The 20,806-nt window shown below is 44.5% G+C and overlaps 1 protein-coding gene across 1 annotated transcript in view; it reads left to right on the forward strand.

Moving 5' to 3' along the window:
* Positions 1–11,685: 11,685 nt before the first annotated feature.
* The window catches only part of LIG1 (DNA ligase 1), a 166,010-nt gene continuing 156,889 nt past the window's right edge, over positions 11,686–20,806 (forward strand). Inside the window, exon 1 of the mRNA XM_082273878.1 lies at positions 11,686–11,994. The gene's annotated coding sequence lies outside the window, so the exon portion shown is untranslated. The remainder of the gene's footprint in view (positions 11,995–20,806) is intronic.

Genomic DNA, 20,806 nt, shown 5'->3' on the forward strand with positions numbered 1-20,806 from the left:
TTAAAAATATCTTCCAAAAAAATATCTTTCGTTTACTGAATATGTCTTGATATATGTAGCAAGTTTTCCAGGCCTATGGCCTGATGTGGGTCTGCCATCAGTACCAGTAACCTCTCCAGCCCATGTGAGCTGTGACCCTGGGTGTAAGAACTGAAGCAGCGACAACTCCAGCATCTTTATTTGTGGTTTTTTATTGAATTTAAGGGGACGGGAAAAGGGAATGAGTGGGATACTCCTTTAGGCTTCAACTAATTACACTTGGGACTTTGCTTCTGGAAAATGCCCGTTAGCGCTTCCTTGATGCCAGCCGGTGCCAGCCAACGCTCACTAACTCTGAGAACACTCTGAGGAACAATAAAAGTGCTGAATCCTCGACTTGTAGTCCAGAAGATCCAGGACTGAGAACTGTAGAACTTCTGACACTGTGGTACTGTAAAGGTCACTGAATAATTTCCTCCACCCTGCCTGGCTTGAGGTAGCATGATGTAGAATACTGTATGGCTGTAGCTTTAACTGACACACTCTGTACACTTCAGGGCCCAACTACAGTTGCCCCCTTTAACCTTGAAACTCTTCAGGGTCCACTGACTATGTACCCCCTTTACAGCTAGCTGACACTGGATCCCAGAACCTCTTCCGGAGTGGTCCCTTCTAACTTCAGGCAGACTACCAGGGGCAATCCCGAGTACTCACGACCTGTGTAGGCTTTCCTGGGACTGGACCCCTCTCACTCTCCGCAGGCTCTCGGCGCACCGGATAACCGCAGCTCAACTCAGCTCTCGCTCTGGACACTCAGGCGACACCCTGAGACATCCTCTTTCCTCAGACAGGATGAGAGACAGCCACACTCTCCCTCCTGGGACTCTGCTTCCGCCAAAGACACCGTGCCACGCACTTCCCTCCAAACTTATACCCACTCCCAGAATCCTTTGCAGCATAATCTGCCTTCTGGGGTAGTTACAAGCTGGGATGTGTCCCCTGATTGGGCTTCCCACACTGCCCTATGAGAAGCCTCTCACAGGAGCCAGTGGGGATACTTCTCCCCTCAGCAGGCACATCTGGAAGCCATGACACCCTAGCTAAATAAATCACAGCCCTGCTGTTAGGCAGAAAAGGCTCACTATACATTTACCTAGCACCTACCTGTAGAGTGCTACATATATATATATTTTTTTCTTTAAAGTATGTATTTTTTAATGTATATTTTTAATTTTTATGGTTCTGTTTTTATTGTGTTTTGTTTGGATTTGTGTATTTAGAGTGATGGAATTCATGTATTTATGGTTTTTGACCACAAGATGGCACTGTGTCAGGAGGTGTACATGAAGATAAAACAAAAATATTTATTTATTTGTAACAACTAACATGGGTTAGGAGATCTGATTGAGTTTTCAATATAACCCAAATTAAGTTTTGTTCGCGGGGAGTGTTGCTTTGATTTGCCCTTTGCCGTGGCAATAGTTTTGTGTGTTGGAGTACATAGTCCGTGTTTCCCTTCTGGTGTGGGCGATCATTGTGTCCGTGTAACGCTCCTGCGTTTTTGTAGTAGGCTGGATTTGCAGCTGCAGAATCTCCACTCAGTAGTCTTGTAGAGATGTGTTGAATAACCAGATCCAACTCTCCGGACTCATCACTGTGGGCTTGTCAGCTTCAGCATACAGATATACACACTCAATAAGATGTTCCTGGAGTGATAGGATGTATATAACAGTATGAAGATGATGTGCTGAAGGGACAGGTGTGAACAGTGACAGAGATGGCAAGCACTTGATAGAAATGTTCAGGGAGTATTAGATGGTATTAGGTAGAATGCAGATAGGTTAGTAATCGAGTATGGTAACAGGTGGTAAGGACAGCAGATGACAAATACAGGATAGACTAACCCAGTGCAAGGATAGATGGTAATAGACTCAAGAGCTAGCAATCTATGTAACAGTGCAGATGATAGATTTAGTATGCATAGATAGTAACAGTCCTTATGTGCAGAGGTAGATAGTGTAAGTAAGGTTATGGAGGATTCCCCTGTGGGGTACTTATCACTAGTAAAGTTAGTAGTAGCAGGGTCCAGTAGTAAGGGAGTGATCCAGTAGCGAGATACAGGGATCGGTAGCGAGGTTCCGGTCTGTTTCCAAGTAAAAGGGAATAGCTGGAGGTTCCGGTAGCAAGGTAAGCTTGTAAGCATGTGGACACACGGCAGGTTGAACGAACGATGTGAGAGAGAACGCCGGCGGTTGAAATAGCCGCTCTGCGGCGCTCGGCGATGACGTCATCCGTCTTAAAGGTGTATGCGTACCACCTAATAAGAAAGGTGGGACGCATATTTGAAAGAAAAGTGGAAAATAAGGGTACCAGAGGTACCAGAATCTTACAGTCCGCAGGAAGCAGAGTACTCCATCTGATTGAGCCGCTCATCCGTTCCTATTTAAGGAGCTTGAAGTCGCACATTAGCCACGCCCCCGATGACGTCATCACTGACGAAACGCATTGGGTCGGACTTGGACGCGTGACGTCATTACGCTTTGTGACGCAACGGCCATCTTTGTGGTTTGTAACCTAACCTGTACAGCGCTTGTGAGTGTATGCTAATGCCTTTACTATTAAAATCTGGATTTTTGGAACGCACTACCCTATGAGTATCTCTCTTGTTTTTGGGGCCTTTTCGCTTTGTGTCTCTGGATAAGTGAGCTATATGGAGACAGTATTACTGCAAAAAGGATTAGAGTGTCGTTCCCAGTAAAGGATATTGGCTGAGTCTACTGTGGGATACTTTATGCTCTATCAGAATCAGCTGGAGGGTAAGAGGCAGTGTGATCGGTGTCTGGTGATGGGTTTCATCTACACTTCTGCCTGGTTGATCAACTTACTCCCCCATATCTACAAACAAGTGCTATTTATGGACCATTTTGGATTAGCCTAAAGTGCTACACCTCTTTTCTTTAATGTGCAGCATTCCAGAAAGCCTTTGTTTCTAATTTTTAGGGACTCTTTAAGGACTGGAATAGTACCACTGGATTAGCGTAGGGCCAATGTGGTGCCCATATTTAAAAGTCAAAGTCTGTGCCAAGTAACTATAGAACTGTTAGTTTAACTTCTATAGTCGGGAAGATACTGGAGAGTTTAATAAAAGACCACATAGATGAGTTCTTGCTGGAAAAAAATATTTAAGTAACAGACAGCATGGATTCATGATAGACAGAAGTTGTCAAACAAACCTGATTTCTTTTTATGGAGGTAAGTAAAACCTTGGACAGATGGGTTGCTGTGGACGTAGTATACTTGGATTTTGCAAAAGCGTTTAAAACAGTTCCCCACACACGGCTAATGTGTAAGGTAAAGTCTACTGGCTTGGAAAGATCAGTTTGTAAATGGATGGAAAATTGGCTAAAAGATAGAATTCATAGAGTAGTGGTTAATGATTCTTACTCTGAATGGTCTAAGTTTATCAGTGGTGTATACCAAGGTTCAGTGTTGGACCCTTACTTTTTAAAATCTTTATAAATGATATAGGGTCTGGGATTATAAGTACCATTTCAGTCTTTGCAGATGACACCAAGCTTTTCTGTGGAATAACTTCCTTACAGGATGTCTCCAGCTTACAAGCCGACCTCAATGCACTGTTTCATTGGGCAATCATGTGGCAAATGAGGTTTCATGTTGATAAATGTAAAGTTATGCACTTGGGGGCTAAGAATATGCATGCATCATACATACTAGGTGGAATCCATAGCGGAGAAGGATCTGGGTGTTCTGGTAGATCATAGGCTTATTAATAGCATGCAATGCCAAGCTGCTGTTTCCAAAGCAAGCAAAGTTCTTTCTTGTATTAACAGAGGCATGGACTCCAGAGAGAGAGATATCATTTTGCCCCTGTACATATCATTAGTAAGACCTCATCTGGAATATGCAATTCAGTTTTGGGCACCGGTTCTCAAAAAGGATATTAGGGGACTGGAAAAAGTGCAGAGAAGGGCAGCCAAACTTATAAGAGGCATGGAGGAGCTCCACTATGAGAAAAGATTAGAGGAACTGAATTTATTCTCTCTTGAAAAGAGGAGATTAAGGAGGGATATGATCAACATGTATAAATACATAAAGGGTCCATATAGTGAACTTGCTGTTGAGTTATTCAATTTAAGGTCATCACAGAGGACAAGGAGGCACTCTTTACACCTAGAGGAAAAGAGTTTTCGTCTTCAAAAATGGAAAGGTTTCTTCACAGTAAGAGCTGTGAAAATGTGGAATAGATTCCTTCCAGAGGTGGTTCTGGCCAGCTCACTAGATTGCTTTAAAAACAAAAGCCTGGATTCTTTCCTAGGTGCAAATAATATAACTGGATACTAATATTTATAGGTAAAGTTTATCCGGGGAATATCCGATTGCCTCTCGGGGGGTCAGGAAGGATTTTTTCCCCCTGCTGTAGCAAATTGGATCATGCTTTGCTGGGGTTTTTTCGACTTCCTCTGGATCAATTGCGGGTATAGGATTGTGTATATGGGATTGTATGGTTGTGTTTTCTTTTCTGTTTTTTGTGTTTTATTGGTTGAACCAGATGGTCTTGTGTCTTTTTTCAACCTGACTAACTGTGTAACTATGTATGTATTTACAGGTCTCCTCAGACAGACGACCGTCCAGAGAACTGTGCAGCATATACAGACCTCCCGACCGTCCAGTGCACTGTGTGCATCACAAACCTCCTCAGACCACCATCCAGAGCAGTGTTTGCAATACATTATAGGCCTCCTCAGACTGTCTAGAGCACTACAAGGTATTTGCAGGCCTCCTCAGACCACCGTCCAGGGCACTGTGTGCATTACAGGCATCCCCAGACCATCCAAAGCACTGTGTGCTTTACAGGCCTCCTCAGATAGTCCAGAGCACTGTGCAGCATGATTACAGGGTTCTTCAGACTGTCCAGAGCACTGTGCATTACAGGCCTCCTCAGACCACCATCCAGAGCACTGTACATTACAGGCCTCCTCAGACCCTCCAGAGCACTCACTGTGCATTACAGGCCTCCTCAGACTGTCCAGAGTGTGCAGTTTGTTCAAATCTTAATACCATAAATATTAACATATTCGTTTTATTTTACTCCAGGAGTATATAATGAGTTTGGAAATTCTAGAAAAATGCTTAAATAATGCATTACAATTTCAATAAACCCATTAGATTTCAGTCAACTGAAATGATTTTAGTTGACTAAAATGTACTGCAGATTTTAGTTGACTAAATACGACTAAAACTAAAACAATTGCAGACGACTAAAATGTGACTAAAACTAAAATGGCATTTTAGTCAAAAGGCTATGACTAAAATGAAATTGAAATTTTACACCAAAATTAACACTGACATGGAATGTGGGTTTAGCAATGAAGAGCACAGTAGGATATAACATAGAATGTGAGTTTAGCAATGATGAGGACAATAGGATAGAGCATGGAATGTGGGTTTAGCAATGAGGATGAGAACAGTATAAAAAGAACACAGAATGTGGGTTTAGTATTGATGAATGGGAAAATAGGACAAAACATGGAATGTGGGTGTAGCACTGATGAGGAGAACAATAGGACAGATCATAGAATGTGGGTTAAGCAATGATGAGGACAGTGGAATAAAACATGGAATTTGGGCCTAGCAATGATGAAGAAGACAACATAACAGAACATGGAATGGGGATTTAGGCATAATGAGGAGGACAAGACGATTGAACGTGGAATGTGGGTTTGGCAGCGATGAGAAGGACAACAAAGTAAAACATGGAACGTGAGCTTACAAATGATATGGACAATAGATAGAATATGGAATTTGGGTCTAGCAATCATGAGGAAATAGATGTAACGTGGAATATGGGTTTAGCAATAATGAGGATAACAAATAGAACATGGAATGTGGATTTAGCCATGATGAGGAGGACAAGAGGATAGAACATGGAATGTGGGTTTAGTCATGATAAGGAGGACAAGATGATTAAACATGGAATGTGGGTTTAGTCATGATAAGGAGGACAAGAGGATAGAACATGGAATGTGGGTTTAGTCATGATAAGGAGGACAAGAGGATAGAACATGGAATGCGGGTTTAGTCATGACGAGGAGGACAAGAGGATAGAACATGGAATGTGGGTTTAGCAATTATGGGGACAATTGAAAGAACATGGAATGTGGGTTTGGTAATGATGAGGACAATGGATAGAACATGGAGGAACAAGGAAGGACATTGAAGGGGAAGATGTGAAGGAAGGACATTGAGGAGGAAGGTGTGGAGGAAGGACATTGAGGAGGAAGGTGTGGAGGAAGGAGATTGATGAGGAGGAAGGTGTGGAGGAAGGACATTGATGAGGAAGAAGTGGAGGAAGGACATTGATGAGGAGGAAGGTGTGGTGGAAGGACATTGATGAGGAAGATGTGGAGGAAGGACATTGATGAGGAAGATGTGGAGGAAGGACATTGATGAGGAGGAAGGACATTGAGGAGGAAGGTGTGGAGGAAGGACATTGATGGGGAAGATGTGGAGGAAGGACATTGAGGAGGAAGGTGTGGAGGAAGGACATTGATGGGGAAGATGTGGAGGAAGGACATTGACCAGGAAGATGTGGAGGAAGGACATTGATGAGGAAGATGTGGAGTAAGGATATTGATGGGGAGGAAGTTGTGGAGGAAGGACATTGAAGAGGAAGATGTGGAGGAAGGACATTGATGAGGAGGAAGATGTGGAGTAAGGACATTGACCAGGAAGGTGTGGAGGAAGGATATTGATGAGGAAGATGTGGAGTAAGGATATTGATGGGGAGGAAGGTGTGGAGGAAGGACATTGATGAGGAAGATGTGGAGTAAGGATATTGGTGGGGAGGAAGATGTGGAGTAAGGATATTGATGGGGAGGAAGGTGTGGAGGAAGGACATTGATGAGGAAGATGTGGAGTAAGGATATTGATGGGGAGGAAGATGTGGTGGAAGGACATTGATAAGGAAGGTGTGGAGGAAGGACATTGATAAGGAAGGTGTGGAGGAAGGACATTGATAAGGAAGGTGTGGAGGAAGGACATTGATAAGGAAGATGTGGAGGAAGGACATTGACCAGGAAGGTGTGGAGGAAGGACATTGATGAGGAAGGTGTGGAGGAAGGATATTGTTGGGGAGGAAAATGTGGTGGAAGGACATTGATAAGGAAGGTATGGTGGAAGGACACTGAAGAGGAAGAAGGTGTGGTAGAAGGACATTGATGAGGAAGGACATTGATGAAGATGTAGAGGAAGGACATTGATGGGGAGGAAGATGTGGAGGAAGGACATTGAGGAGGAAGATGTGGAGGAAGGACATTGATGGGGAAGATGTGGAGGAAGGACATTGATGTGGAGGAAGGACATTGATGGGGCGGAAGATGTGGAGGAAGGACATTGATGGGGAAGATGTGGAGGAAGGACATTGATGGGGAGGAAGATGTGAAGGAAGGACATTGATGGGGAAGATGTAGAAGAAGGACATTGAGGAGGAAGGTGTGGAGGAAGGACATTGAGGAGGAAGATGTAGAGGAAGGACATTGGGGAGGAAGGTGTGGAGGAAGGACATTGAGGAGGAAGATGTAGAGGAAGGACATTGATGGGAGGAAGGTGTGGAGGAAGAACATTGATGAGGAGGAAGGTGTGGAGGAAGGACATTGATGGGGAAGATGTGGAGGAAGGACATTGATGGGGAGGAAGATGTGGAGGAAGGACATTGATGAGGAACATGTGGAGGAAGGACATTGATGAGGAAGGTGTGGAGGAAGGACGTTGATGGGGAAGATGTGGAGGAAGGACATTGAGGAGGAAGATGTGGAGGAAGGACATTGATGAGGAAGATGTGGAGGAAGGACATTGAGGAGGAAGATGTGGAGGAAGGACATTGAGGAGGAAGATGTGGAGGAAGGACATTGATGAGGAGGAAGGTGTGGAGGAAGGACATTGATGGGGAAGATGTGGAGGAAGGACATTGATGGGGAGGAAGATGTGGAGGAAGGACATTGATGAGGAAGATGTGGAGGAAGGACATTGATGAGGAAGATGTGGAGGAAGGACATTGATGGGGAAGATGTGGAGGAAGGACATTGAGGAGGAAGATGTGGAGGAAGGACATTGATGGGGAAGATGTGGAGGAAGGACATTGAGGAGGAAGATGTGGAGGAAGGACATTGATGAGGAATGTGTGGTAGAAGGACATTGATAAGGAAGGTGTGGAGGAAGGACATTGATGAGGAACATGTGGAGGAAGGACATTGATGAGGAAGATGTGGAGGAAGGACATTGATGAGGAACATGTGGAGGAAGGACATTGATGAGGAACATGTGGAGGAAGGACATTGATGAGGAAGATGTGGAGGAAGGACATTGATGGGGAAGATGTGGAGGAAGGACATTGAGGAGGAAGATGTGGAGGAAGGACATTGATGAGGAAGGTGTGGTAGAAGGACATTGATGAGGAAGGTGTGGAGGAAGGACATTGATGAGGAAGGTGTGGTAGAAGGACATTGATGAGGAAGGTGTGGTAGAAGGACATTGAGGAGGAAGGTGTGGTAGAAGGACATTGATGAGGAAGATGTGGAGGAAGGACATTGATGAGGAGGAAGGACATTGATGGGGAAGATGTGGAGGAAGGACATTGAGGGGGAAGATGTGGAGGAAGGACATTGATAAGGAAGGTGTGGAGGAAGGACATTGAGGAGGAAGGTGTGGAGGAAGGACATTGATGGGGAAGATGTGGAGGAAGGACATTGAGGAGGAAGATGTGGAGGAAGGACATTGATGGGGAAGGTGTGGAGGAAGGACATTGAGGAGGAAGGTGTGGAGGAAGGACATTGATGGGGAAGATGTGGAGGAAGGACATTGAGGAGGAAGGTGTGGAGGAAGGACATTGATGGGGAAGATGTGGAGGAAGGACATTGAGGAGGAAGGTGTGGTAGAAGGACATTGATGAGGAAGATGTGGAGGAAGGACATTGAGGAGGAAGGTGTGGAGGAAGGACATTGATGGGGAAGATGTGGAGGAAGGACATTGATGAGGAAGGTGTGGAGGAAGGACATTGAGGAGGAAGGTGTGGAGGAAGGACATTGATGGGGAAGATGTGGAGGAAGGACATTGATGAGGAAGATGTGGAGGAAGGACATTGATGGGGAGGAAGATGTGGAGGAAGGACATTGAGGAGGAAGATGTGGAGGAAGGACATTGATGAGGAAGGTGTGGAGGAAGGACATTGAGGAGGAGGAAGGTGTGGTAGAAGGACATTGATGAGGAGGAAGGTGTGGTAGAAGGACATTGATGAGGAAGGTGTGGTAGAAGGACATTGATGAGGAGGAAGGTGTGGTAGAAGGACATTGATGAGGAAGGTGTGGTAGAAGGACATTGATGAGGAGGAAGGTGTGGTAGAAGGACATTGATGAGGAAGGTGTGGTAGAAGGACATTGATGAGGAGGAAGGTGTGGTAGAAGGACATTGATGAGGAAGGTGTGGTAGAAGGACATTGATGAGGAAGGTGTGGAGGAAGGACATTGATGAGGAACATGTGGAGGAAGGACATTGATGAGGAAGATGTGGAGGAAGGACATTGATGAGGAACATGTGGAGGAAGGACATTGATGAGGAAGATGTGGAGGAAGGACATTGATGAGGAAGATGTGGAGGAAGGACATTGATGGGGAAGATGTGGAGGAAGGACATTGAGGAGGAAGATGTGGAGGAAGGACATTGATGAGGAAGGTGTGGTAGAAGGACATTGATGAGGAAGGTGTGGAGGAAGGACATTGATGAGGAAGGTGTGGTAGAAGGACATTGATGAGGAAGGTGTGGTAGAAGGACATTGAGGAGGAAGGTGTGGTAGAAGGACATTGATGAGGAAGATGTGGAGGAAGGACATTGATGAGGAGGAAGGACATTGATGGGGAAGATGTGGAGGAAGGACATTGAGGGGGAAGATGTGGAGGAAGGACATTGATAAGGAAGGTGTGGAGGAAGGACATTGAGGAGGAAGGTGTGGAGGAAGGACATTGATGGGGAAGATGTGGAGGAAGGACATTGAGGAGGAAGATGTGGAGGAAGGACATTGATGGGGAAGGTGTGGAGGAAGGACATTGAGGAGGAAGGTGTGGAGGAAGGACATTGATGGGGAAGATGTGGAGGAAGGACATTGAGGAGGAAGGTGTGGAGGAAGGACATTGATGGGGAAGATGTGGAGGAAGGACATTGAGGAGGAAGGTGTGGTAGAAGGACATTGATGAGGAAGATGTGGAGGAAGGACATTGAGGAGGAAGGTGTGGAGGAAGGACATTGATGGGGAAGATGTGGAGGAAGGACATTGATGAGGAAGGTGTGGAGGAAGGACATTGAGGAGGAAGGTGTGGAGGAAGGACATTGATGGGGAAGATGTGGAGGAAGGACATTGATGAGGAAGATGTGGAGGAAGGACATTGATGGGGAGGAAGATGTGGAGGAAGGACATTGAGGAGGAAGATGTGGAGGAAGGACATTGATGAGGAAGGTGTGGAGGAAGGACATTGAGGAGGAGGAAGGTGTGGTAGAAGGACATTGATGAGGAGGAAGGTGTGGTAGAAGGACATTGATGAGGAAGGTGTGGTAGAAGGACATTGATGAGGAGGAAGGTGTGGTAGAAGGACATTGATGAGGAAGGTGTGGTAGAAGGACATTGATGAGGAGGAAGGTGTGGTAGAAGGACATTGATGAGGAAGGTGTGGTAGAAGGACATTGATGAGGAAGGTGTGGTAGAAGGACATTGATGAGCAGGAAGGTGTGGTAGAAGGACATTGATGAGGAAGGTGTGGTAGAAGGACATTGATGAGGAAGGTGTGGTAGAAGGACATTGATGAGGAGGAAGGTGTGGTAGAAGGACATTGATGAGGAGGAAGGTGTGGTAGAAGGACATTGATGAGGAGGAAGGTGTGGTAGAAGGACATTGATGAGGAAGGTGTGGTAGAAGGACATTGATGAGGAGGAAGGTGTGGTAGAAGGACATTGATGAGGAGGAAGGTGTGGTAGAAGGACATTGATGAGGAAGGTGTGGTAGAAGGACATTGATGAGGAAGGTGTGGTAGAAGGACATTGATGAGGAGGAAGGTGTGGTAGAAGGACATTGATGAGGAAAGGTGTGGTAGAAGGACATTGATGAGGAGGAAGGTGTGGTAGAAGGACATTGATGAGGAGGAAGGTGTGGTAGAAGGACATTGATGAGGAAGGTGTGGTAGAAGGACATTGATGAGGAGGAAGGTGTGGTAGAAGGACATTGATGAGGAAAGGTGTGGTAGAAGGACATTGATGAGGAGGAAGGTGTGGTAGAAGGACATTGATGAGGAGGAAGGTGTGGTAGAAGGACATTGATGAGGAAAGGTGTGGTAGAAGGACATTGATGAGGAGGAAGGTGTGGTAGAAGGACATTGATGAGGAGGAAGGTGTGGTAGAAGGACATTGATGAGGAAGGTGCGTAGGAAGGACATTGAGTAGGAAGATGTAGAGGAAGAACATTGATGAAAAGCAAGGTGTGAGGACGATAAATGATTGTACAGGTGCTATTGGGCACAGTATATGGTTAGTGTTATTACACTACCACATTTCGCAGGGATATTTTCAGGAATTAGTTCCAGTCTAGTTTTGCACATCGGCCAATCATGAATCAGTAATAGTTTGTGTTCTTCGGCCCTATGTACTCATCGCTCTGGATAGATATGGACTGTCGGTGTCCATCCAGATCTCTCCACCACTGGGTGGATCATGTATACAAAGTACGTGCAGGAAAACAGCGGTCCCTGTGCGGAAGACTACAAGTCCCAGGCGCCCCTCTATGGAGTGACAACCCTCCTGTACACAGCAGTCAGAGCGCAGCGCTTTCCGACAGTCGGCGCGTCACCCGGCAGAGGTCACGTGGTGCGGGTGACAGGAGGCGGGGGCGGGAGTGTCAGCTCTGTATTCACTTTTCGCGCGAAAAAGCAGCGAGGTTGTGAGTGCGGCTGGCGGGAGGTGAGTGCGGGACCGGGGAGGGGGCCTCCTCCTTATATCGGGGTGCCCGGTTTATGGTCAGGATTGTAGGGGAAGTGTGCAATGTCCGGTCAGAGGGGACAGTCAGTGCTGACACTGATCTAGGACCATGGGGGGGGTGGTTATACTGTAAAACAAGGCTCATTTCCTATCCACACACAATCTAGGGGGGTGTCCCAACACTGGAGCAGCTGCGCATAGTAACCAATCAGCTTCTAACTTCAGCTTCTTCTTGCAAGTTTTGCAAATGAAAGCTAGAAGCTGATTGGTTGCTATGCAGAGCTGCTTGATATTCTGTCAGTCCTATTGTATTGTTTAGAATAGATTCTGGTCCCATCATCTCCATTGATGTGTGTGTATCATCCCTGTCCATACCAGGACACTGTATTCAGGTTGTAGTGTGCCCTGTATTTGTGTGCATTACACCAGGGCATGATAAACTTTATTGAAGTGTTGTTTTGGGACACTGTGACACTTCGCCGCGGTATAAAAACAAAAATAAACAGCGCCTTGTGTTGTAAATAAACATGTGATTGTGCTGCTGCTGTAAACTCATGCCCATGTGAGCAATCAAAAAAACAAATATATATATGTAATGCAATTATGTTAATTCGTGAAATTAGCATATGAAAACATCTAAAATAACATTAATATAAAAGAAGCAGTAAAAGTAAAATTGATCTTTTTAAAAAAAAAAAAAAAAAAAAATATATATATATATATATATATATATATATATATATATATATATGTATGTATATGTATGTTTTAGTACACAGGCTGCTGTGAATGAGCCCTCAGATGGAGAGACATGAAAGCGGAACTAAACCCATCATTCAAAGCAGGATAAAACTCAAAAAAAAAAAAAAAAAAAAAAAAAATTACAAACTGCTGAATAAACTATTCTCGTTGCCTGTCAGTGCTGCGACTCCTGTGCAAATGCATGGTGTGACGTCATCACGGGCTGGCCAAACAGATCAAACCCTGAAAGAAGGAACAATCAGGAAAAGATGGATGTGCACAGGGGGCACTGTTGGGCAGCAGCATTGCCAGTCTGTGGAGGAGTTTTAGATGTTCTAGCAGATCTAAATACACTAACAGATTCAAGCCAAATTCCAGCCAATACTTTATAAGCAGCTACAGCAACATCCTAATTTTTTTTATTTTTATTGTGGGATAAAGGTTTGGCTGACAATTGTAAGCACCCCTGTCAGTAGTAAACAGTAGAGTTTAACACCTCACCCCCCACTGGCCCATCAAGAGGTTGAAAAACCCAACAGCTGGGGAGGGGATGATGGTAACTGTCACACCACTGGAAGGTGGCAGTGAGTATTTCAGAGTTTATTTACACTTTAATGCTGCAAAAAGTGCAGGCATGCTATGAGTTAAGTCCATTTAGGTGCATTTTAGCTTTGGGACTTCTATTACTTACTTATATGTGACAGGTTTATTGCACTCCCTGAGGAAACAGCCTGTCTTTAGAAGGAGAGAAGCACATGCAGCAGCTATGCCATTCACATGCAGCACCTATGCCATTCACAGAAGCACATGCAGCAGCTATGCCATTCACAGAAGCCTTTGTATTTTGTGAATGAGTTTTCATAATACAAAGGCTTTTGTGACTGGGCAGGACGAGGGGCAGTGCAGTTCAGTGACTTTTCTCTTGAATTGACTGACGCCACAGTGAGCAGCTTTGGAGCTAGAAAGTGATCTTTCTGTGAATAATAATAAGACAAACCCCAGGTTGCCATGGCAGCAAGAAGTTTCATTCTGGCGCCTTGGCTGCCACCTGAATACTCCCCTCTCCCGCCCCCTACATTATGTATCCTGGGCTCAGCTTGCCCATCTACCAACCACTGGCATAGCAGGTGGTGTGTGACATAGCTCCTGGGTCCCTGTTGACCGTTTCCCTGGCCATCAAGGCTAGGCAAGAATGTAATGCAGCGTGATATGCATTGCATTACATTCAGTGAAGTACAGAGCAGACTTGCAGAGTCTTTTAGACCCTGGATGCTTCATTAAAAAGAACCTGTCACCCAAAAAAATGATCAGATAAGGGGACTTTTTGTCAATAGAAAAATAATTTTTTTTTTTAATCACAAAAAATTAACGTTACACCTAAGCACATAACATCACCCCCCCCCCCCCAAAAAAAAAAAAAACATACAAATGTAAATGCATGCAACAGGGTGCCTACGCCTGAAAACGTTGATTGCGATACACGTTACATATTGCTGCTCACGCTGGAATGGGAGCAAAAATTCTAGCACCAGACCTCCTTCATAATGCTAAACTGATGGCTTATAAGGGGCTTAAAAAAAAAAAAAAATATGGAAAATGTAGGGTACTGACATGTTTAAGGTTTAACATGTTTGGTATCTACTTATAACTGTTTTTTAGAGCCAGCGGTCGGCTTTCTGGAAATAGCAACCGATGCAGCTCAGCAGCCGCTCGCCCATTGAGCCCCCCTCCCCCTCTTGCCATTTTCCGTGGTTCTGTCCGGGTCCCATTGGGAGACCCGAGCAACCAGCCGGCACGTCCACCGACTGGTTGGGGTATGGAACAGGTCTCCGATCATGTAACCCGGAAACAACGCCGCTTCTTGTTTACTTGACTGCCAATCGCGTTGATTTAAAAAAAAGTGACAGTATTCAAAAATACAGATTTTGGCATTTTGAATACTTTGAAGTGCAGAGGAGGGGTTTGGGGTCTTTTAGACCCCAGATCCCTCCATAAAGAGTACCTGTCACTGCCTATTACTGTCACAAGGGATGTTTACATTCCTTCTGACAGCAATAAAAATGATCAGATTTTTATTTTGTTTTTAAAAAAGGTGTTAAAAATAGGAAGAATTTTTTTTTTTTTTAAAGCGCCCCTGTCCCCGTGAGCTAACTCACAAAGGAAAACGCATACGTAAGTCGCACCCGCAAATGAAAATGGCGTTCAAATCACACAAGTGAGGTATCACTGCAATCGCCACAGCGAGAGTAATAAATCTAGCAAAAGACCTCCTCCTGTAACTCTAAACTGTTTTAAATCATTACCTATGGAAATTTTTAGGTACTGTAGTTTGTCGCCATTCCACGAGTCTGCGCAATTTTAAACCATAACATGCTAGGTATCTATTTACTCGGCGCAACATCATCTTTCACAATGTAAAAAAAAATTGGGCTAACTTTACTGATTAGTTTTTTTTTTTTAATTGTGTAATAAAAGTGTATTTTTTCCTAAAAAATTGCGTTTGAAAGACTGCTGCGCAAATACCGCGTGATAAAAAAAAATCTTGCAATGCCCGCCATTTTATTCCCCCGGAGTCTTTGCTAAAAAATATGTATAATGTTTGAGAGTTCTAAGTAATTTTCTAGCAAAAAATACAGATTTTAAATTAACAACATGCGTCAGAAATAGGCTTAGTTCTTAAGTGATTACGTTTTAGTGTTTGGGGGATGGGTGGTAAAACCTTGTGGTTGAGTTGCGTTTTTACTTCCCCTTAACTGCTCCCCCTTAGTTGGAAAAGTAGTGGCCGGTAGTGTTCACATGCTGCAGCAGGAATTACACCCTCCTATTCATTCAAGGGAATGGGGCCACACTGCAATCGCACTGCATCCGCTCCCAATGCACAGAGTTGCAACGTGGTAGTCTGGCATTTGTGGGGATAAAGCAGGCAGCAAGGAGACAATACAAGGCCTCCTCACCGCCTGTCAAATGCTTTCTGAAGAGCAATAAAAACAGATTGCTCTTCAGAGACCAAAGCAAGTGTAAACATGGCCTAAAAGTCACCAAATGACATGCCACTTAAATCTCTGCACTGTAGCACATTGCGGTGACATGCAGTGTTTTTACACAACACGCCGTATCACGCCTCAATGCAGCATTATGGTAAACAAGGAGCAATGAAAAGAATTGTTCTGTCTCCTTGCCTTAAAATAGACATGCTGTATTTTCACTAGAGATTACAATTTCTGAAAGTTTTGAAGCCATAAGAAAGGAAAAGTTTTTTTCCTGGAAAAAAAATTAGTTTTCAGAAAAATTGAAAAAATTCAGTGTCGAATAGTTTTACAAATTGTATTGGTTTGCAGCATTTCCTTACTTGAAGATGCTGCTGGTGAAGAAACACTTTGATCCAGAAGCAGCAGAAAGAAGTGTTTCTGGAATGAAAACCCCTGGAAGGAAAAGCTACTCGTACTTTCATTCTGGTCCTCATTGAATTCCACAAAGCAGGGTTTGACAAATTTGCTTTGAATCTAGAAGCCAGTTTTTTTCTGGTATGACTCCATGATGAGCCCACTTGGGGGAACTGTCAGATTCAATATCTGCGGTCATATATTGTCCTTGTGGAGAAGGCTGCATGTAGGGGTGGGCGGCGGCAATGGGTGGGTGGTGGCATATACATGGATCTAACGCATCCTTTTTCAACCAGGGTGCTTTGAGGTACCTTCAGGGGTGCCTTCGCAAAATGACTAAAAATTGCCCAGAAATTGTATACAAGTCAGTGATTGGAACAAGTCTGCCTTTAGTTATACAAAGCCACTGATTTTTATTGTGCAAAATTACAAAATTCTAGCCGCCAGTGTCCTAACAACCAATGACATCAGTTAATAGGGAGGATGACAGCTGCCTGCACTGAATCCTTGTTTGACCCTCCCCTGCCCCTATCCATCAGGGTTAGGGGTTATATTAGCTGAGTGATTGAGGGAGAAGAGAAACATTGGACTAATAGTACCAGTGTTTAAAAGTGTATTTGCTTTGGAAGAATAAATCGCCTCTAACGTTGGGCGTCCTACTTGTGTCGATGTCTCTGCATTATGTAAAAATATTAGAATAGTTTTTTACATCTTGGAATAGGGTGCCTCAAAATTGTAAAACCACTTTAAAAACTTTTACCTATAGGTAAGCCTATACTAAGGCTTACCTATAGGTGCTATAAATATCTCCTAAACTTGCACCGTTTAGGAAATGTTTACAGTGCATGCAGCCAATGATATCATTGGCGCATGCGCTCTGATGGAACGGCCACTCGTGCCATTCTTCAGAGCCCTGTGCCGTGAACGGCGACTCCCGCGTGCATGCACAGGAGTGATGTAATCGCGCCTCTGGCCATTCAGATGGCCGGAGAATGCGATCCAGGAAGCAAGACGGCCGAACATGTCGGCCGTCCTGTTGCTGAGTGGGCGGCACTGCGGGGGCTTCGTTTTTAGGTACGTACTTCATAATGAGCTAGTATGCGATGCATACTAGCTCATTATGCCTTTGTCTTTACAGGTTTTCTTTTACAGGTTTTTTTTTTTTTTTTCATAGGGTTTACTTCCTCTTTAAAGGGTTCCTTTAGCTTGTCCATAAAGGGTGCCTTGACTGAAATAAAGGTTGACAAACACTGTGGTCTAATGTGTTAAAAGAGAGGAAGCCTGCACTATTGGAATATAATGGGCATAAACAGCCCCATGAAAAAATACAAAAATTAAAATTAAAAAAAGGATAAGGGAACAGCTGCTATGCTGTTTTTGATACATCAATAATTCTTGTAAAAAAAGGGGGCAATCCCATCTGTTAGTGGCTTGTGGGACTTGATGTTTTTTGGCATGAAATAGTTGGACTATAACATTGGAAATTCTTTATAAATGCACTTTAATAGAGACAGATATATTGTTTTTTTAATTGCACATGAATTAAACAATATTGTGCTGTTTTTTTGCACATGAATTAGGGAATATTTGATACATTGCACAGGGTATAGGTGATGTTTATTTTGTAGGTTTAGCGCTCCCCTCCCCCCCTTTTTTTCATTATGGGGCTAACATTAAATTGACTATCTACTGCCTTGACAAAAGGAAAATTAACAAATGAACTATGCTATAAAACACTATGCAATAAAAAGTCTGGAGGACTATGAGGCTCAGCAAGCCTGCTATGGGAAAATATAATAAAGCAAGAAAAAAAAACAAATCTAAAACAATGTATTGTGTGCAGAGTGTGTCCGGGCTGGACATGCTGGCAGACATGGGATTACCTTCTCACACTCCTGGCTATATGAACTGCTCCTGGCTCAGCACCTCTTCTACCGGGTTCAGCCTCTCTTCAGCCAGAGAAGCAGGGTACTCTGGTGTCATGAAACCACCGATTTCAGATCCCCCTTGTTCCTTAGTCAGGTTGCTGCCTTCCTGAGCCAAGCCGCTGCCTCCCACAATACCCAGGGGGAGGGCGGGAGCAGCAGTGGGGATGAGAAGACTTCACTCTGCTGGCTGCTTGCTCCTCCCGCTGTTTCAGCGCCTGCTGCACCGCTCTTTTCCTTCTCCATCCTAGCTGCCGCTGATAATCACGTTCCCTCCCAAGACCTTGCATCCCGTCCTGTAGCAGAGGCACCTGTCACTGACAAAAGCCCAGTCGCTCTGGAAGGAGGTTACCTCGGTCATTAAACAACTCACGGCAGTCGAGGTTGGGGACAACCCTGCGCTGTACCTTCTCCACCTCACGAGGCGTCCAATCCGTAAGTACAAACAGTCCCTGACGATCCGGCTTCTCAATGCTGCGAAGGCCTGTATACCGGCTATGTGGAGACAGTCCCAACCACCCACTCGTGAACTCTGGTTTTCCAAAGTCAATGAGATCCAATTGTATGGAGGAGTTGACGGCCACTCTTAGAAATACAGAGGAACAGACATGGAACCGCTGGATGTCTTGGCTGTTCTTTACTGGCACCAATGCTTACCGGCAGGGAGCCCCCTGAGTGCTGCCGCTACGGTGTCCCCACCTTGCCCTCGCGGCGGGCTGCCCGGGTGAACTGGTCCTGGCCCTCCTTTTTTCTGTCCTTTTTCCCCTCACCCTATACCTGCTACTATTTTCCCTTCTTCTCTTTCCTTTGTCCCTACATTTTAATTTCTGCTACTCTACCTTGTGATAACCTCCCTAGCACCACTGAGTATGCTATATCTCCTGTATATCAGACGCGTCCTTTTAGGATGCCCGGGTGGGAGCACCCTTCTGCTATATGTGTGCACGCCATCTTGAACTCCTGTTGTGCTCCATTTGCGTGGAATGCTCCCACCTTGTTTTCGAAATGTTCAGTTGTTCTCATACAGTACCTATGTTCCCGATGCTGTTTGTGTTTCAATGGCTCTTTGCAATAGCACATACTCGTATGCTTGCTCTATGATGGACTGACTGATTCCTATGTATCCACTTGTGCTGCTGTTGTATTCTGGTACTTTGTTCTTTTCAATAAAGGAATTTAAAAAAAGCCCAGTCGCCAGGGCGCAGTTTCTGGTCGTAATGGCAACCTGGTACTTGGGATTTGTCAGGCCCTGCCATAAAGTATATGTTAATGTATTTAAGGCACTTCTGGCATGCCAGGATGTGTTTTGACATCCTTGTAGCATTTGGAAAATAATTTCTTCTCACAATATTTGCAAATTGCAGCTTTGTTCTCAGCAGAAATCACACTTAGTACACTTTCCCAGCTCTAGATGTTGGTCTCACCATTTTACTGAGAGGAGGAAAAGAAAAAACAATTTTACTGGCCAGACTAGATAGGAAACCTTTTGCTGTGATGGTGGAGGACATTTATAGGGATCATTTAAATGTTATAAAGATAAACAAATCTGTCAGACAGATTTTACCCTCTTAGCTGTCGATTAAGGCCTGAGAGAACAGAAACTATTATCTACTGCAGGGATATGCAAACTGTGGCCCTCCAGATGTTGCAGAACTACAAGTCCCATGAGGCATAGCAAGACTCTGGCAGCCACAAGCATGACATCCAGAGGCAGAGGCATTATGGGACTTGTAGTTTACAACAGCTTGCATATCCCTGATCTACTGTATCCCAACAGTCAGAGGTACAAGATGGAGTCTACAAGCAAACTAAACTGGAGTCTTTCCCCTGCAGTTCCCTCTAGTGGCAGAAATGCACATTTCTCTTATTTGAGAACTACATTGAGAAGTACGGTGTTACTTAAACCGTATTCCAGGATTTGCTTGATTTCAGCTGAAAGAACTTGCAATAATTTAATACTTACATAAAGTCTCAGAAATCACTGCATACTATTACCTCTATTGCTGTTTGCATAATTTGCTTTTAAAGCGGTAGTAAACTCAAAGAAAAAAAAAACCCTGCAAGACAAAGGCATAATGAGCTAGTATGCATTGCATGCTAGCTCATTATGAAACACTTACTTTAGAACAAAGCCCCAACACAGACCCCCAGACACCGCTGTGGGAGCTGACATGATCCCTCTGCGTCTCTTCCGGGTTCGGCGGCTCCGGCGCGGTGATTGGCCGGAGCCGCGATGACGTCACTCCCGCACATGTGCACAGGAGTCATTTTCCAGCAATTCCCGGCAAGGAACTCCGAAGGTCCGCCAGGCCTTCAGAGCGCATGCGCCGCACGCGTCAGCGGCTGCATGCAAAGCAAATATCTCCTAAACCATGTAGGTTTAGGAGATATTAATTGTACCTACAGGTAAGCCTTATTATAGGCTTACCTGTAGTTAAAAGTAAAAAAAAAGCGGTATACTACCGCTTTAATACTCATTTCACAGAAACTGCACAACATAAAACCTGCTAAGGTTTAAATATAAACTTGCATTTGTTGGGGGACCCAGGAGACCTAAGGGGTAGGGACACTGCCTTTGATGTGGTTGAACACCACAAAATAAAAGGCTGTTTCACAATGCGTTACACCAACATTTCCGAACCTTTTCAACTTTTAGGAGATCAACAAAAAAAGTAATTGAGTCCCCCCCTCCACTGATGGCCAGCGTGGTGGCCAGCTGGAGAAGGACCCCTTAACACTGAAGTC

This window comes from Pelophylax lessonae (genome assembly GCF_965119305.1).
Source record: "Pelophylax lessonae genome assembly, chromosome: 12".
NCBI lineage: Eukaryota > Metazoa > Chordata > Amphibia > Anura > Ranidae > Pelophylax > Pelophylax lessonae.